Source organism: Gordionus sp. m RMFG-2023, chromosome 1 (assembly GCF_954871325.1).
Source record: "Gordionus sp. m RMFG-2023 chromosome 1, tfGorSpeb1-WG-v2, whole genome shotgun sequence".
NCBI classification, from domain to species: Eukaryota; Metazoa; Nematomorpha; class Gordioida; order Chordodea; family Parachordodidae; genus Gordionus; species Gordionus sp. m RMFG-2023.
Window position 1 is genome coordinate 52920969 of NC_088775.1, and position 20931 is coordinate 52941899.

The 20931-nt window shown below is 28.5% G+C and overlaps 2 long non-coding RNA genes across 2 annotated transcripts; both read right to left on the reverse strand.

Annotated features, from left to right (window-relative positions):
- Positions 1–13350: 13350 nt before the first annotated feature.
- On the reverse strand, positions 13351–13875 carry LOC135922239 (uncharacterized). The gene is made up of 3 exons (XR_010570805.1): positions 13853–13875; positions 13517–13806; positions 13351–13474 (listed from the first exon to the last, which is right to left on the reverse strand). It is a non-coding gene; the product is annotated as an uncharacterized LOC135922239 (long non-coding RNA).
- Positions 13876–14865: 990 nt separating this feature from the next.
- On the reverse strand, positions 14866–15578 carry LOC135922585 (uncharacterized). Its single transcript, XR_010570967.1, has 3 exons — positions 15490–15578; positions 15002–15307; positions 14866–14919 (listed from the first exon to the last, which is right to left on the reverse strand). It is a non-coding gene; the product is annotated as an uncharacterized LOC135922585 (long non-coding RNA).
- Positions 15579–20931: the final 5353 nt, after the last annotated feature.

Here is a 20931-nt window from a genome sequence, read left to right on the forward strand (position 1 = left end):
TCTAGCCCTAACTATTAAAAATATTATTAAATCATTTGAGGTAACAGGCATATATCCTTATAATTCTGATATATTTGAAGAAATTGATTATTTATCCATAATTTTTAAAGACAATAGTCAGACATCATTAGAAAAATCTACATCAGAACTTCCTGTAAATTTAGAAAATAATACCTTACTGGCCTCAGAGCCACAAGAGGCTACAACTTCTCTAAATTATAATGATATAAGTCAATACAAACAAGATAATTTATTTGATATTGAGAATATATCTCCATTTCCCGAAATTGTGAGAAATATAGACAACAAAAGAAGGAAAAAATCTGAAATATTTACATCTTCGCCTTATAAAAAGATCCTATTATCAAAAATAAATAAAAAAAGTGGAGCCAAAATCTCAAAAAATATTATATTACCTCTGGGTAATAACAAAGAGAATGAAAAGAAGTTCAGATTAACTAAAAATATTAAAAAAATAATTGAAAATATTTGCATTTTATGTCACAAAAAATATAAAAAAAATTATGAAAAGGAAGATTGGTACCAATGCATGGGTTGTATTGGATGGGCACACGGAAGTTGTGCCAAATTTGATAATTTTTTTATGTGCAATAAATGTATTTAAATACTTATCTTTCACTATGTTTATGATTAAAAAAAAATTTTATTATTACTTTTTTTCCCCAAAATAAATTTCCTAAATTTTGCTAAAATTTTTTTTATATAGTTATTGATTATGAATTACAATATTAACAAAAAATCAAATGTGTCATAGTTTTTAGTCTTACTGGATTACTCATTTAAAATTTTAAATTTATTTAGACCTCTATTTTATGAGTGTCCCAACTATCACATATGTGTGTCCCAACTAGTGTTGTTAATCGGCTTAGCCGAGTCGGCTGGAACACAACTGACCCAAATTTGGGGTCGTTTTTTTCGACCTCGACCCGAGTTCAAGCCGTAAAAAAACGACCTCGATCCAAAATATGGGTCGTTTTTTTGGACCTCAACCCGAGTCCAAGCCGAAAAAAACAACCTAGACTAAAAATATGGGTCATTTTTTTCGACTCAGACTTAAAGCTTGGTTGTTTTTTTCGACTCAGACTTGAAGCTTGGTTGTTTTTTTCCACTCAGACTTGAAGTTTATTTTTTTAAGGCCAATGTGTAAAAATATATTTTGCAAACATGTTAAATTAAAATTTCAGTGAAGATGTAATCGTCATTTTTGAACCTTTTTCAATTTTTTTAAGACAAATGGGTAAAATTATATTTTGTAAACATGTTAAATTAAATATCAGTGAAGATGTACCATAGGAAAGTGAAAATTGTCATAATCGTCATTTTTGAACTTTTTTCAATTTAATTGAAGCAGATAGATAAGAATATAGACTGTAAACATGTTAAATCAATTTTTAAGTGATGAAAAACCTTGAAAAAATTAAAATAGCCATGTTGATAATTTATTTGGAATATTTTGAAGAAAATGGTTAAAATATAAATTATAAACTAGTTAATTAAAATTAATTATTTTTACCCATTTGTCTAAAAAAAATTCAAAAAACACGATTATGACAATTGTCACTTTCCTAAGGTAGATCTTCAATGAAATTTTAATTTAACATGTTTACAAAATATATTTTTACTAGTGCTGTAAACATTTTTTAAAAAATCGAACGCGTTCAACGTTCATTGACAAAGATCGAACGCGTTCACGTTCAAATTCAAAAAAAGGAACGCGTTCAAGTTCATGAACGCGTTCATACGTTCAAGTTCATGAACGCGTTCATACGTTTAAAATTTTATGATAAATTTTTTTTAAAATTTAATTTGATATAAATAAATGCCATATATTTTTCAACACATTATATTAGCCATGATAAAAAATAATAGTTTTATTTTGATAATATAATTATAAATACAATATAATAGAGCGATAAAAAAATAAATTTATAAAAAAATTTTCTTATTAATTTTTAATAATAATTGCTTTTCAAAATTTTCATCTGATAGGCATGAACGCTTGTTAGTTAATACAGCGTTAGCTATACTAAAGACTCGCTCAACAGGGGCAGATGAAGGGATTGCGGTGTTATACTTGATAAATAATTCTTTTAAAAGGGGGAATTTATTAAAAACATTTAATGTTTTATCCATTGTTTCAAAAAATTGAGCTATGTTATCATCTACCAATCTGCCCTCTTCTTCCTCGTCAAAAAAAAAGGATATCTCGGAATTGATTTTAAAACAGTGAAATATTTTTGATATTTGGGCCATGGTAATTCTAATTCATCTAATATTGAATTTTGATTTTCAGAATCTGATGATAAAATATTTATATCCATGCAAATGCTAATCTATTAAATTAAAATATAAAATATTCAAATTAATAAACTTTAATCTTATCTTCTCTAGCAGTAGCACTATGGTACGTTAATTGCAATATGAAAGAGGAAAAAGTAAAAACAGCTGATTAAAAAATATAAGACTTTTTTGTTAAAAAATTGGATTAAATATTAATTTTTCAAATAAATAAAAATATAAGACTTTTTTGTTAAAAAATGCGGATTAATATTAATTTTTCAAATAAATAAAAATAAAAAGTGTTTTTAAAATTGAACGAACGTAAAATTGAACGCGTTCATCAAAGAAAAGGAACGCGTTCACGTTCAAAGTTCGTCAAAAAAAAAGGAACGCCGTTCATCAACTTTTTTTAAAAAAACGAACTTCGTTCAAGAACGCGTTCATCGTTTACAACACTAATTTTTACCCATTTGCCTTAAAAAAATTCAAAAAAGTTTAAAAATGACGATTATGACAATTGTCACTTTCCTATGGTACATCTTCACTGAAATTTAAATTTAACATGTTTACAAAATATATTTTTACCCATTTGGCTTAAAGAAATTGAAAAAAGTTCAAAAATGACGATTATGACAATTGTCACTTTCCTATGGTACATCTTCAATGAAATTTTAATTTAACATGTTTACAAAATATATTTTTAACCATTTGTCTAAAAAAAATTCAAAAAAGTCCAAAAATGACGAATATGACAATTGTCACTTTCCTATGGTACATCTTCACTGAAATTTAAATTTAACATGTTTATAAAATATATTTTTACCCATTTGCCTTAAAAAAATTAAAAAACATCCTCAATGAAATTTAAATTTAACATGTTTACAAAATATATTTTTACCCATTTGTCTAAAAAAAATTCAAAAAAGTTCAAAAATGACGATTATGACAATTGTCACTTTCCTGGTACATCTTCACTGAAATTTAAATTTAACATGTTTATAAAATATATTTTTACCCATTTGCCTTAAAAAAATTGAAAAAAATTCAAAAATGATAATTATGACAATTGTCACTTTCCTATGGTACATCCTCAATGAAATTTACAAAATCTATTTTTACCCATTTGTCTAGAAAAAATTCAAAAAAGTTCAAAAATGACGATTATGACTGAAGAATTTTGAGACACTTCGTTTAAATGATTTTGAGATCGGGTCGTAGTCATAATAATTTATTATCGAAATGGTTTAACAAAATAACTTAATAAAAATTTCAAAATTATTTTAAACATAAAAATATTAATAAAGATTTTCAAAATTATTTTACAGAAAAAATAAAGTATATCTAAACTATAAAAAATTCGTCCCTTTTTATAGGGAAAATAAAAGGCGCAATTATAAATTAAAATTAAATTGGCGCAAAGTGAAAAAAAGAACGTTTTTGTGGAACCGAGTTGTGTTAGTTTTATCGTACATAATTGGGAATAAAACTTACCCCCCTAAACTTCCCGAAACTCAAAATATACCTTGGGATGCAGGGTGGTCTCTCGGACCCAACGGTCTAACTCATATTTTCGGATCACCTTACTGAGGACTCCTAAAGTAAGAAATCCAGTAAAGTGAGAGAAAACACAAAAGCCATATGTTTTATTTTCACTGTGTTTAATTTAAAACAAAAGAAGGACCAAAAAGAGAAATCTTTTTTTTAACTTTCATTTTATTGTAAACAAAGGATGGGTATTAAAAATTTTTTTATTTATCTTTAACATAAACAAAAGAGGGGGATTAAAAAACTTTTTCATCTTAACTATAATAAAAGAGGAGGATAAAAAAAAACTTTTTTTTTCATATTTAACAATGACAAGTGTCACTTTCCTATGGTACATCTTCACTGAAATTTAAATTTAGCATGTTTATAAAAAATATTTTTATCCATTTGCCTTAAAAAAATTGAAAAAAATTAAAAAATGACAATTGTCACTTTCCTATGGTACATCTTCACTGAAATTTTAATTTTACATGATTGCAAAATATATTTTTACATATTTGCCTTAAAAAATAAACTTCAAGTCTGAGTCGAAAAATACCACCAATATTTTGGGTCGAGGTCGTTTTTTTTGGCTTGGACTCGGGTCGAAGTCGAAAAAAACGACCCATATTTTGGGTCGAGGTCGTTTTTTTCGGCTTGAACTCAGGTCGAGGTCGAAAAAAACGACCCGAACTTAGGGTCGGGGTCGCGACTCGCAGCGTTTTAACAACACTAGTCCCAACGTACACAGAGTCTGTCATCGTTAGGACAAAAAAATATTTTTTTTAAAATTAATTTTCTAAAAAATATAATCATCATAAAGTGTATATTAATTATTTCAAATAGCCTATACTTTTGGGATTCCGAAGATGTTTTAATTATTCAGATTAGTCTATTAATATTTATTTTAATTATTAAGGTTTGAACGAAAAATGTCCAAACCATCCCCGGTCTCCCCTACCATTTTCATATGTTATTAAATGACTGTCTTTTTTCCTATAGTAGGTGTTGGTTAAGTCAAGGTCGAATGCTTGCGCAAATTTCAGTACATGCTTTCCTTCATCATTCCTTTCTCCGTACCCAAAATCACCATGATGCCTTTTGTAGCTATCTCTTGTTTTTCCCACATGCGCATTTAAGTCACAACCTATTATGATTAGGTCATCCTTAGGGATTTCCATTACAGCTTCATCAAGGAATAGCTCTAAAGTCATCTTTCTCTTCTTCCTTGCAACCCGTTTGAGGAGCATATACTGAAAGGATGTGTAGTATTGATTGACCAATGCAGAGTTTTATCTTCATTAGTCTATCAGAGATCCTGTTGACTTCTACTAATGAGGAGGTTAGATCTTGAATGAGGATGATGCCGACACCGTTCCTATTGCTAACAATCCCATTATAGTACAATTTATACCCATCTCCAATCATTAAAGTCTTCTGGCCTTCTCATTTCGTCTCTTGTATGCACGCTATATCAACTTTTCTCTTGTTCAACATTGATGCCAATTCTCTTATCTTACCTTTAAGTGTCCCAATATTCAAACTTGCTAATCTTGTCTTCTTTGCTTTGACCATTATTCTACTTTTCGCAGGATGGAGGTCTACACCCTGCGCGTCGCTTGGAGGGAACGCCCTAGCTTTCATATTCATATTTTCATTAGTTTCCTTCATTTTGTTTATTGGACAAGTATCCTTCACCAGGCTGTCCAGGCCTGACGGTGACCGGGGTGTTATCTCTAAGCTCCGTAATTCATCTTACCATATGTCTTTACACATTAGTCATCGAAGAAAAACTTGAAAGTTTTTATGCTCCTTATCAGGATTGAACCTGCGTCCTCTGCGTCTTTCTGTTTCCAAGCATACATCTAACCCATTAGGCCGAATCATATATTCTAAAACTATTGAGGGGTAAAATGGTTATGGATCGCTTAGTCTAATGGTAAAAGTATATATTAATTAAAAGTTTGGTAGTTTATGTGGAATATTGCTACCAATAATTATTGAGTTAATGTATTGAATTGTAAAATTTGATATGGTAAAAAATATTTGTAGTTGAATGAGTTTTTGTTTTAAATTTTATAGGATTAAAATTCAAAAGAATAAATGAAGTAAAATATGGGGGTCAAGTGGTGTTAAAGTTTAACTTGCTTTAATTTTTTTTATTTATCGTTGGTAAAAGAAGGTTGGAAGATAAAATGTTTATATGAGTTGAGATTGTAATGAGTTTGTTAATATAAAGTTGTTTGTTATAAAAACTAATTAATTATTAAAGGATTAAGAAATAAAAGTAGTAGATCATAAAAAGAAAAATTGTAAAATTTGATAATTTTGATAAACGGTAAAGTTTAGTTTGTTTTAATTTTTTTTATTTATCGTTGGTAAAAGAAGGTTGGAAGATAAAATGTTTAAATGAGTTAGGATTGTAATTGTCAATATAAAGTTGTTTGTTATAAAAAGTAATTAATTATTAAAGGATTAAGAAGAAAAATTAGTAGATCGTAAAAAGAAAAATTGTAAAATTTGATAATTTTGATAAGCGATATTGGGAAGAGAAGAAACGTAAATTGCGAAAAGGCAACTGGTGGTTAAATGGGGAAATAATTGAAAATATAATGGTAAGAGAATAAAGAAATAATAAAATGAAAATAATAATGTTGTTGTTTTGTGTAATGGTTTATTATGTAAAAAAAAGGGGGTATTGTGAATATGTTGTTAAAGTGATTAAGTTCTTGTTATAAAAAAAAGAATAATAATTGTATCTGGGATAATGTTAAAAGGAATGAATAGTGATTACACTTTGCATGTAATTTAAAAAAATCAAATTAACTCGTAATATTTCCTCCAATCAACTACAATGATTCGGCACAATTAACTATAATAATGCTAGAGTAATAATAAGATAGAATGATCAGGACTGACCAATGATGCCATAGATCAATCAAGCTATGACTCATTAACCAGGATAATTTTTGATAACAACCAAAACAATCGCTTAATCACATATCAAATCGTCGTATACGTTAGAAATGAACGATACAATAGTACAATAGTAAGATGACAACTAATAACAATAACGTATAGATATCAAGAAAATATCAACGATGCGAAGTTCTCGCTCAACGTCGATATCAAGTGAACATCAATGATGTGAAGTTTTGGATCAACGGTAATGCTGTCAGGGATATTATTGATGAACATGGAAGAATTTTTTAAAAAATTATTAAATTATAAGTGATTCATGCATTAATTTTCGTACGATGATTAATTTTTATTAATAGTTACGGGAACATTGTTGGATGCACTACATTGAAAAGGGGGTACATGTTGTATTATAATAAATATTTATTTATTATATAAAAAAATAATTGATAAAAAAATAATTGATAAAAAAATAATATTGAAAAAATAAATATATATATTTTGTTAATTCTTCGATTTGTGTTATGTTTGTAAAGGTGGGAATTTAAAGAAAAATATTTAGAAGTGTAAAACAAAATCTATTCTCAAAATTCTATAATTCAGAGCTTCTTTAACAGATAAGTTCAATGAATGTGGATCTAGCCAAAGGTGAAAGACTCGAAATAAATTAATAATGGAGTTATTCACAAGAGGTAGATCTCAATCCTTCGGTTTTACAGAGATCGGAAATATTGTTAGGGCTGTCAAGGATTTTGCCCATTCCGTCTTTACTTTATTCAAAAAGGGATCGTAGACTGAGAGATGTTGGTCGATTAGTCTATGTGCCTGAAGATGGCTAGCAATGAACGCTCATATTGAGATCGACAGTGGGAATCTTATACCAAGTCCGCCATGTTTGGAAGGAAGTGTAGCTTGATGTCAAGCAATGTGAGTAAACTTGATATTTAAGCAGTCACTAATAATTACTCGTATTCTGGTTTCGAATCTTTTCAGATGCAACCTTTCTAAAAATAATGGGCTCGATTGTAGGGCGTAAAGAATTTTAGGGATGTTAAATAAATTCCTTATTAAAAAAAAGACCTTGTGAGCAGAGAGACAGGGAAGAATGCGTTTTAAATTTTCAAATATATCGTTCATATAAGTCCGTGAAGTTGGCGGAACGATGTGAGAATCAATTAACAAAACCTATGCCAATATTTAGAGTCCTAATTGATCTTCAAACCAAACATCAGCGGAATCAAAGGTTAATGAGTTATAAGCAAAATAAGGAAAGTGTGAAATTTTGAAGCTGGCGGAACGATTTGAGGATCAATTACCGAAACCTATAGCATTGTGTAGCCCGTTAATTGATCCTAATTGATCTTCTAACCGGAAAGCAGCGGACTGAACCGTTACTGAGTTATGAGCAAAATAAGAAAGTGTTGGCACTTTGCCAAAACCGAATAAAATATAATGATCTGAAACTTGGCAATTATGTAGTATTCAATATGAACATTAATAATCTCCAAGCTGGATATCGGTAACACTAACCGCAACCGAGTTATAACCGTTTTAAAAATGTGAAGTTAGCGGAATTTTTTTTAAAAGTGAGGATCAATTACCGAAATTTATGCCAGAGTGTAAAGCGTTAATTGATCCTCTAGAATCCTTAACCGCATACCAACGGATTAAACCATTGGTGAGTTATGAGCAAAATAACAAATGTTGGCACTTTGCCAAAACCGATAATAAAAAGGAGTATGTTTTGAAACTTGGCAATTATAGTATTCAATATGTACGTTAATAATCCCCAAACCGGTATCGGTATCACTAACCGTAACCGAGCTATATCCGTTTTTAAAAAGTGTAGTTAGCAGAATTATTTTTAGAAAATGAGGATCAATTACCGAAAATTATGGCAACGTGTAGTTCGTTAATTGATCCTCCAGAATCTTTATACCAGCGGAATGAACCATTCGTGAGTTATGAGCAAAATAGTTAGCGGCTTTTCTAGAGAAGTCGAAACCCTTCTCGGTAGGTAGAGTTACAATGTCAATTTCTATGTGTATACTGCAGAGAAGATAGAGATCCGAAAATCCCTATTTACCAACTTCATAGTATTTTCAATCCTATTCTTATCATATTATGTTTATATATATGAATAATTATATCTATCTCTAGAAATTATCAAAACGACTAAAAAAAGTTATTAATATAAATATAAGTCCAATTCCATTATGTGTTCGAAAATATAATTCTCAAGCGTGATCTCTTTTAGTTTTTTTATCAACGTAACACTAAAAACTGATATAAATTTCATCTTTAGAGCATCCATAATTTTTCAGGTCTAAATTTGACTTTGAAATATTATTTGTTGATAACTCACTACCCTTTCACTTATTGACATTCCGTTTAAAGAAGATAGAGGATCAATTAAAGCACAAAATATTGACTTTAACTAAAAAATAATTGCTCGAATTTAAAAATTTGACAAAATGCCAAAACTTTTCTATTTTGCTCATAACTGAACGGTTTATTCTGCTGGTATACGGTTTAAAATTTCTGGAGTATCAATTAACGGGCTAAACATTGGCATAATTATTGATCCTTTTTAAAAATTACGCTAACTTCACGTATTTAAAACAACGGTTATAACTCAGTAACGGTTAGTGATACCGATATCCGGTTTAGAGATTTTTAATGCACATATTGAATACTAAATAATTGCCAAGTTTCAAAACATAATCTTTTTTATTATCGGTTTTGGCAAAGTGCCAACATTTTTTATTTTGCTCATAACTCACGAATGGTTCATGCCGCTGGTATATAGTTTAAAAATTCCGGAGGATTAATTAACGGGCTACACATTGGCTTAATTTTCGGTAATTGATCTTCACTTTCTAAAAATAATTCAGTAAACTTCACGCTTTTAAACGGTTATAACTCGATAACTGTTAGTGATACCGATATCCAGTTTAGAGATTTTTAATGCACAATTGAATACTAAATAATTTCTAAGTTTCAAAACATAATCTTTTTATGATCGGTTTTGGAAAAGTGCCAACATTTTTTATATTGCTCATAACTCACGAACGGTTTATTCCGCTGGTATATGGTTTAAAGATTCTGGAGAATCAATTAACGGGCTACACTTAGGCATAAATTTCGGTAATTGATTCTCACTTTTAAAAAAAATTCCGCTAACTTCACGTTTTAAAACGTTATAACTCGGTTTCGGCTAGTGATACCGATATCCAGCTTGGAGATTATTAATGTACATATTCAATACTATATAATTGCCAAATTTCAGATCATTATCTTTTATATTTTTGGTTTTGGCTAAGTGCCAACACTTTCTTATTTTGCCTCATAACTCAGTAACGGTTCATTCCGCTGCTTTCCGGATATAAGATCAATTAGGATCAATTAACGGGCTACACAATGGTATAGGCTTCGGTAATTGATCCTCATATCGTTCCGCCAGCTTCAAAATTTCATACTTTCCTTATTTTGCTTATAACTCATTAACCTTTGATTGATGTTTGGTTTGAAGATCAATTAGGACTCTAAATATTGGCATAGGTTTTGTTAATTGATTCTCACATCGTTCCGCATACTTCACGAACCTCGTTCATATCGCTAAAAAAAAGAATTTACTAACTCCTCACTATGGGAGAGCCCAAATGCGATAAATTTTTCAAGGGGACATGCTTAAAGCCAAAAACGTTTAATGGAATTGTATTGATTTTACAATATTTGGTTTTGATTTCGTTGGAGATGACCCCATCATCAATGAACCATAAATGTAGAGGTAGCAAGCAATCATTTTTATTTTAGTGATCAAATCATGGATACCCAGACAAAATATGGAGCCTAGGGGATCACCCTGTTGAATACCTTCAGAAGAGGTTAAGATATAATGGCCAAATACCAAATGGGATGGTTTTTTATAGGATTAAAGGATATTGTTTGTAAAAGCTGGGAAATGTTTTATGAATTGTGAAATGATTAATTTTCTGTGAATGCTATTGTAAGAATTTCTAAAGTCGATTTTAACAAGGTGAGAGCTATTGTAGCATTCTGAGAATAAATACGAGGTATATATGCAGCCGCTTTACATCCTGAGCTAGTTCCAACACCTAATTGAAGAGGAAGAAGTGTGTTAGAAACTTGTGCAGAAATCCTGCTAGCTATAAGCTTGGAACATAATCTACTATATACAGTACCAAAGGCAATAGGCCTAATATCACCATTCTTTTTTCTCAGGGCGACAACCTTGGCTCCAAAAGAAGACCCTTACGAAATCTGGGACCTCACCATTAATGACATTGTTGCATAATTGAGTTATTTTATCCAATAAAGAGGTTTGACTGTTGAGGATGGGAGTAGTTAATTCTTGAAGAAATAAAGGTTAAACTCCTTCAAATCCAGGAGCCGCGTCCTTCTGAAAAGATCTATCTGATTTAAATACTTCTTCCGAAGTGAAAATCGGAGAAGGGTTCTTAGTTTCATAAATCACTATAGCTTCCAGTGTCTGGGGATGCTTTTCTAGTAGTCTTTGGTATGACACCGCGTCCACTGGAGCGAGTGTGTCAAAGGTACATAGTTTGAGAGCACCATTTATGTCCAAATTGTTTATTTTGTTATCGATTAGCTTCACCTTGAAATTTATTCGTCCTGTTTTTTATTGCAGGTGTGAGTTATGATATCAAGGGGTTCATAATTGATATTAGAAGATGCTAGTTTAATATTTATAGTAAAAGAATTACTATTCACAGCAGGAATTTGGAAAGATTTGTGGCCGAATAAAAGAAAGGCTGACCATGCATCCTTAGAGGAGAAGTTCTTTAACAGCCTACCAATGTATTGAGTATAATTGGTTGAAACAACTTGTCTGGCCTATTGGAATTATAGAAATCAACGAGGTTAGGGCAGTCCAAAGAATTGGTCAATGAAAGAATTGGTGAAATGAATATCAGGGATATTAGATTCGAGAATGCTTGATGTTGCAATATTCATGATTTGATGAGATAAAACAGATGACTGTGTTACAGGATTCAAGAATTGTTGGGGATTGTTAGGAGAGGAATAGAGGGGACTGAGCCAGAAAGGGGGCATCTTTGTCCATTCACACTATGGGCCCGCCATTCCCAACTATTAAAATAGAGTTTCTAATAGAGAACATAAACTTCTATATAACATAATATGCGGGTCTACCATTGGGTATTATAATCTGATGATCATATTAATATTTTTATTATATCATCAGAAAATGAAAACTGATCACCAGCGTCTACATGGCAGAAAATTTGATGGAGGCAAACCCCTCCAAAATCTACCCATACCCACCTAAAAAAAATCCTGTGGCCTTCGGCCGCAAAATTTACAGACCTACGATGGTATAGTGATTTTATTTAAAAAATCTTATCTGCCACCATTTATAACCTTACAACATAATTCTATTTACAATCTTTCAAGCCTATTTAGGGAAAAAAAATTTAAAAATTTGTAAGTGATAATGAACTTTTATTTAAATAATGCAATCTTTTCATAATTTGGTATTCACTTTATTTTCATAAAATATATATAAGTGAATTAAATGAGATAACATATTAATATTTCTATGAAAAAGATCTAAAATATTGTAAAAAATATAAGACGAATAAATTTAAAGAGGTATATTTAGCTTGATTCCACATAATTAAAAACATGTATTGTAAATAGAGCTATTATATAAAATATTAGAATAAAATGAATTATTATTTTGCATTGAAATTATAAAATGTTAAATTAAATATACATTATTTAAAAGCCTATATATTCGCTGTGAAAAAGATACATTAATTATTTTATTAATAATTTGGATAACCTTATTGATGTTAAAGCAAATTGTGTTATAATATCATCAATTGTAAATTTTTCAAAAACATCAATTTCGCTGGATATTAACAGTAAATTTTCCAAAAATGGGTCCGAAATTTTATTCCGCATTCGAGTTTTGTTAATTTACTTTACTCATGGCTCTTTCGGCTGAACAGGAAGTTGTAGGAAGGGTTAATAAATATTTATATAATAAATTTAAATTTGAATAAGAATTTAATTGATTTAAAGGTCGGTATGGTAATATAAAAGAAAATTTTATCCATTTTTTTATTTTGGTCATGATTTCGCTGTTGATATTTTCTTTGGTAATTTGATCGTTTGCAATACCTTTAATTATATACAATTACACATAAAATATCAATAAATTACTTTCATCAATATATAACGCGTCATTCTTTTTAACTTTTAAAAGATCTTCGCAAAAAATGATTGATTGAGACTCCAAATATAAAGAGCGAAAATCATTATATTCATCAACAATGTTTTGGACATCCAATTGATAAGTATTACAAATTTCGGATATTTGCCATCCTTCTATTTTTTCATTATCCATAATTCCAGCGGGAGTAAAAATGGATATCTGTGATAAAAAATTTAAACAATCCTAATTAAATCGATCATTTAGGTGATTAATTATTGCATTTAGAACAGGGAAAAATATTTCCGTTCTATATCTATAATAATAAATAATAATTTAAATTTTTTTAATTTATTCAACTTGTTTTTTTTTGTTCAACATAATTATTGAATTCTGTTTGATCCAATTTGAATATTGATTTCATATTATACAAATCAGTTATTACATTATTCTTTTTCAAAAAACTATTAGATAAGGAATGTAATTTTAAAAATATATTGTCTCCATTAGCTATATTTTAAAATTATTTATAGAAATAGTAACAATATTAACCTTTTAGTTTTTGTAATTTATTTTTTGTATGTTGTATTAATTTGGTTACCAAAGCCAAATCATTACCAACTGCCTGCATTTCAATACAAGCCTCATGTGTACATTTCAATATTTCTTTCAAAATAAAAAGACTTAATATAAAATTTTCATCTTTAATTCTTGATAATAACCCATCGGCAATGGAAGAGGTGCTTGGGTCATTAGAATCTTTTAATTCAACTAATGATGCTAAAATATGTTCATAAACATCTAAAAAGATTTCTACAGATTTGTAGGATGATGACCAATTTCTGAAAATATATAAGTTTCAAGTTTCATTAAAAATATTTTATTTACCTTGTTGTGTTTTTAATTCTTTTAAGACTTGGACTTTCTCATTTGATATTTAACAAACACACCTTGACGTCTAACTCCATTCATAAATTATATAACTCATCTAATATTCCCATTGCCCTTTTCATTTCAATTTTGCATCCACAAACATGAGCAACTACTAAATTTAGCCGATGTGCATGGCACCAAATATAGATGGCTTTTGGAGCCTCTTTCAATATTAAAGCCTGCATTCCTTTGTATACTCCTCTCATATTCCCTGCACCATCCATACTTTGTCCAACCAAATAATCAAGAGGAAGACCAAGATCATTAAACTTAGAAAAAACATGTTTCTTTATATTTTCCCCAGTGGTTTCTGATGTTATAAAAACATGTATGATCCTTTCTACAGGATGTGGATGAAAGCTATGCATTCTTTTTTAGACACATCATATGTTCCATCTAATATGATGCTATAGGCACGATTCTCTTTAATTGTTTGAATAATGCTTTTTGTTATTTTTATCTTAATAATTTCAGTTATTTTTTTCACGTGGCCATATGACAGTAAATTTATATAAGGTCTCGAAATTTTATCTGATTTTTTTCTCCGCAATTTTTCGTTGTTATCCATGTATGCACGTAAAGTTGGAACCGTTTTTGCCATTAATTTTATGAGACACATAAAATTACCTTCATTCGAATTAGAACCCCAAAAGGCTATATTACATTTTATAAGGTACATAATGGCATTGATAATATTATGAACTATATTACGATTTTCCATGATTATATCAAGCTTATTTGATAGCAAATGATCTTAAATGCGTTTATTTGCAAGCCAAGTCATGTTTGCATATTCACAATCTTTATGAAGACAAGATGCTTCGTGTCTCTCTAAGTCACGCTTTATGTTTTTCCAATTATTTACCCCATGTTGAGTCCAAAAAGTATTGGACTTAGGGCCACCAAACATAATACAATATAGACAAAAGACTTTGTCTAAAGTAGTGCTATAAGATAGCCAATTGCTGGGGTTGAGGGAACCATCTATATTAACCTTTCTATAATAGGTTATATTCATGCTCCTGTTTAAAAAGTAAAAAAAAATATATTGGTATAGAAATAATGGATGGGTAAAAATTAATGAAAATAAATATTATTTAAAACCTCTTGTTAGTAACAGGATATTGAAATTTATTTGTACATGGCTGACAAGGGCCTACAGCAATTATGAAATTTATCAAAATATTTGTCATCCTAAATAATATAAAGTGAAAAGGGTCATTTGGTTTCTTTTTTTTGTATAGCTGAATAAGACTTGGACTTTGAATATCCTCATAATTTATTCCCTTCAAAAGTCATTATATAAATTTTATTTAAATATAATGCCTCATGCAAAGTAAGTGCCTCACTAGAACCGGGGATTGGATGAGGAGATAATACAATTTGTGAATCTTCAATATTGGAGATTTGCTATAAATAAAGAGTATAATTTGTTTACTTGTGAAAATCTTTTTTAATATAATTTCAGCCAAATGGTCATTTTATTCTTAGCTACATTATAATTAAGTTAATCAATAAATGTTGGAAATATTTAAATGTCCTAATTTATTTTCTTCAAAAGTTATCATATAATTCGTATTTAAATTAAATACCTCATCATGCAAAGTAAGCGCCTCACTGGAACTAGGGATTGGATGAGAAGATAATACAATTTGTGAATCTTCAATATTGGAGATTTGCTATAAAGAGTATAATTTGTTTACTTATGAAAAACTATATTTTTAATAAAATTTTAGTCAAATGGTCATTTTATTCTTAACTACATTATAATTAAGTTTTTAATAAAGGTTGGAAATATTTAATTAACCTCATAATCATAATTTATTTCTTTCAAAAGTTATCATATAATTCGTATTTAAATTAAATACCTCATCATACAAAGTAAACACCTCACTGGAACTGGGGATTGGATGAGGAGATAATACAATTTGTGAATCTTCATTAACTGAGATTTTCTATAAATAAAGAGGAGTTTAATTTCTTTCCTTATGATAACTATATTTTTAATAAATTTTTAGGCAAATGATAATTTTTTTTAACTACATTATAATTAAGTTTTTAATAAATGTTTTAATTCTACATGAATACATGATTGAGAAAACAGGTATTAAAAATATTATGAAGTCCAACATAAAGTTATCAGGTTACAATGGAAAGATGATACAAGTAATAGGTAAAGCACAAGTGAATGTAGAATACAAAGGGAATTCACATATTTTGAACGCAATAATCATAAACATCAATATGACTTTGTTAGATCATGTAAAAACATTTTTAAAATATACTTGAAAGATTCATAGGCATGATAGATGCAGATTAATATAAAACTGCGATCACATGAAGAAATCATAAAACAATATTATAATGACTATAAAAATAAAAACAATATTAAGTATAAATAAAATTGTGAAATTCATGATGAAAGTATATTATCTAAAGAAATTCTAATAGCTAAATAAAACAATGATAATAAACATACCTAATATAACACATAATGTAAATAAAGGGGATGAAACTTATACAGATAACATTATGAAAATAGTTGATTCCAAATCATATTTTATAAGATTTATATTTAAAAAAAGTAAAAGAATTTGAAGTCTTAATTCAATTAAAGATGAAAAGATTTAAATTTAAAAATTCCTAGAAATTAACATTACCTTATTTTACTACATTATATTAACTTAATAAGTTTTTTTAGTACTTTGGTTTTAAATTATTATTATTAACTTATTAAACATATTGTTAAATTGAACTTTATAAAGTATATATATATATATATATAAATAGTGTGATAAACAGTTAAAAAACATTAAATAATAATATATATAATTTATTTTCTCTATACCCTGACTACTTTAATATTAATATTATTCTGGTAAAATTTTAAATCAGTTTCTATTAATTCACAAATTTATAGTTACAATAATAAATAAAAATATTACTTTTTGGAAGTAAGATGTTATTGTCTTTTTTTGCAACTGGGTTTCAACTCCATTTGTGATATTATATGGAATATCACAATATAAAGATACCCAATTATTATTATCTCTTTTGATGGCTACCTTTGTAAATTTCATATCAGCTGGCTTGACATGAGGATGTTTATGTTTATAATGTTCATGTATCTTGTCACTTCTTATTTTAGAAGTTTTGCAATTTTTAATATTGCACTTAACTTTAAATATGGTTTTGTTACTTGGCATCTAGAAAGAAATAATTATTATAATATAATTTTTTACATATTATGTTTTTTATTATTCTTTGCTTGATGATATATGTTTTTATGCATGACTCAAAAAATTACCTAAAATTTATCCTGCTAAAATCTATAAATTTATTAAAAAACATAATATAAATATATTAATCTCTAAGAAAAGTACCAAATAGGAAATGTGTAAATATTAACTTGATAAAATGCTAAATGAAAATCGTTGACAAAGAAAATTTATATTATTTATTAATTGACAAATATCTTTACTTTAATTGACATTTTTCAGAAAATCAAACGATAACCATCATAATCGTATCAATTAATGGATTAAAAAAAGATTATAATTCAAATCAAAAATTACCCACCAAAAATCAATACCTACCCCCAAAAAAATAATGCCTACCCCCAAAAAATTAATATCAACCCCTTAAAATCGATACCTACCCCCAAAAATGCTAATATATTTTGGAGGCATTTGTCTCCTACTCCCCCCCCCCCCGGCCATGTAGACGCTGCTGATCACGAACTTCTTTGAATACAAGCATATATTGTTGCATAAGAATCTATAATACTTTCATTAATACCGATTACACATACAACAGTAACATTTATGTATTAAGTTAGTTTCATTAAAAATTATTAATATTGTAATGTAGTTGAAAAAATGTTAAGTTATTTCTTTCATATTAATTATATAAGGATGATATAAAAAATTCTATATATTAATATTGTAATGTAGTTGCATAAATGTTAGGTTATTTCTTCCAATAATATTGATCATATAATGACATTTTTATTGCATCTCATCTTCAGGTTTGCAGTTAAACTAGTTGTTCTATTGTATTGACAATCATACAGCTGTAAAACCGAACTCTAGAATAGAATATAACCTATTTGAAATAGAATACTTTGCAATTCATGAAGTCCTTTTATATATTTTCAAAAATATTTGCTATGGGGCGGGGGATTTCTTTCTCTCTTACCCCCTCCCCCTCGCTGGCTATGCGCCTGGATGACCTTAGTTAGAATCAAAAGACTAGTCAGTAGTGTTGTTAAACGGCTCGTTTTGAGCCGATTTTTAAAAACGGCTAACTCATTATTTCATCCAGTAAAATATTACGCAAGTCTGAAATTTTGCTCATCTAAGGAACAAAGGTCTAGACATATTTTATAGAATCTCGAGACTTAGCCAATATTTTTCTGGCTAACATATTGAGTTAGCCGTTTTAAAAAATCGGCTCAAAAGATTAGTTACGAGTAGATGAATGTTTCGTAGCCAATGTAAGATAATCGAATTTTGAAGCAACTTCTGTCGTTTCACATTCGGTTAATTCGTCCGTGTAAGGCCATAGAGAGGTAGCGTGTTGACATAAAAATTGCATCGGAGTAATATTTTTTTCCTTTAAATATTCATTTACTATGTTTATAGATTGAAATGAGGATCCAAAAGTGCTAACACCTAAGTAAAAAAAATAAAACAAAGAGAAATAATATAAAAAAAATAATTTATGTATTTTAAAATACTACCTGAAGATCGGTTATTGTAAATCTATGATCAAATTTAGTAAGCATATTTTGTTTAAGGGATGCATGGGAGGATTATCATATTCTTTTACAATTAAATGATATTTAATTTCACTACGAAATAATAAGAATAAATTTTTAGTAACTCCTTTTTGGACGTATAAAAATTCAACAGTTTTTTTGAAGGTTATAAGAAAATTTAAAAGTTCATGCACCAAGTCCCAATCGGAGTTAAATAATTTGAGATCCGGTTTCTCCATTCTATTTAATAAATATTTATAGGATTTTTGTTATTGCAAGTCACACTTTCTAGCATTATTAAAATACTATGCCAACATGTAGGCACATTTAATTTTAAGGTGTTTTCTCATATGGTTTTTGATATTCACTATCATCATCAAACCCCAAACGATCTTCATAAAAAAATTTATTATTATCCAAATCTAAAATATCCGATGTAAATGATATCGATTCAAAACATTTTCTATTTTCGATATCGTTTATATTTTCAAAATCCATTGTGTTGAATCTTAAGACAAATATAATTTCTCCCACTTTTTTAATAGTTTTCTATTTTATTTACTTTTTTTTAATTCCATCGACTGTCACTAATGTAATCCATGCCCCAAACATAAATGATGGTCATATTCTCCTAGACGAACACCTTTCTTTACATTGGGTCCTGCATCCGTAACCATTTGAATTTTCTTAGACCCTAAATCAAATTCATTTTCAACTTTTTCTATCTTGGAAAGAATAGTTTCAGCGGTATGTTTTTGAGTGACATGTGTGTCGCCAATGTATAAAATACAATATCTATTTCGTGAAATGTAAAGGTAATATAATTTCGCCGTCTATATTTGTCGGTCCACATATCAAAAGTTATAACACAAAATTTAGGACCTATATTAATTTGTTGACATATGTATGCTTTCATTATAATCTACTCCGGCTGAATGTTGTTCTATCTGGTAAATCTTTTGTATTTGAAATAATGCCATATTTCTACATAATAAAAAGTTAATAATAAAAATATTATGCCATTAAATGTGGGATAACAGTTTTATTTAAATATTATAAAATAATTAAATATTTTAACAGTTAACATAAAAATTAAGATTAAAATAATAAATTATATAATAATATCAATACCTTTTCTGTTTTACTATCCTAATCTTATCTTATCTAGCACGTTGCTCACAGACCTGCTCAAAATGAGCCAACGTGTATTATATGGATTGTTACAAAAATTTATAGCAAATAATATTTATTAATTTTAAAAATAAAATCACATTTTAATAATTCAAAAAATATTTAATATTATTTTTCTTCTAGTTACAATTCATAAATAATATATAAAATAAATATTATTTTTAATAATAAAAAATATGTATCACGCCGCCACGCCACCGAATATTTAAATCGGCGGCGGCGTAAGCGCCGATACTTTTTTGGGGGCGGCGTCGGCGTAGTCAAAAATTACCGGTGGCGCATTTGACCGGCGGCGCACATGTCTATCTATAATACATTATTTAGCTTATTTTTCTGACGCTGATTTTGAGATTTGTTATTAATCAGACTGGAAAAATATTTTTTTATTTTATTTTAGCGTTTACTTTTAATTTTTTTTGCTTTCCCTATTTAACAATTTTATTAATTACTCCTACAACCTCATTACTGTCGAAAGGGTCATGTGCAAAAAAAACTAATTAGAACAAGACTTCGGAGTACTAAAGATCCGTTTCTTAATATAACTATTTTATCAATGGAATAAAATTTATTTAGACAATTAAATATCGAAATTATAACTTATTTCGCTTTCCTTTTGGACGGGTTTTTTATGGGCATATTCTGCTTCTTTAGCTAAGGGAGTGTAGGAGCCACGGTGTGTACCCATGTTTCCACTATTCGCAATATGTGTATTAAATTAGATATTAAATGTGCATAGACTGTTTACTTGGGTTGATTGTGAGAGCATTACTAAGCCACCAAAAATCGGTCAAAAAGGGAGAAAATCGAGTATTAAAAAATAAAGCAAAAATAGAGAAAATTTATTTAAATTTAAAAGGTATAGAAAAGAATATTGAAAAACTTAATTAAAATTTAAAGGTATAGAAAAAGTATTCAAACATTGGTTTTTCTGTTAATTTGCTTTTCGTCATTTTAAGTGCTTTTCTGAAATTTTTGCGCATTTAGAAACCTTGTGTACTATTCTGAAATTTTGCACTATTTTGTGTTGTTTATTTTTGCTTACTTTTTACGTAATTTATAAATTTTGCATGCTTATTAAGTCATT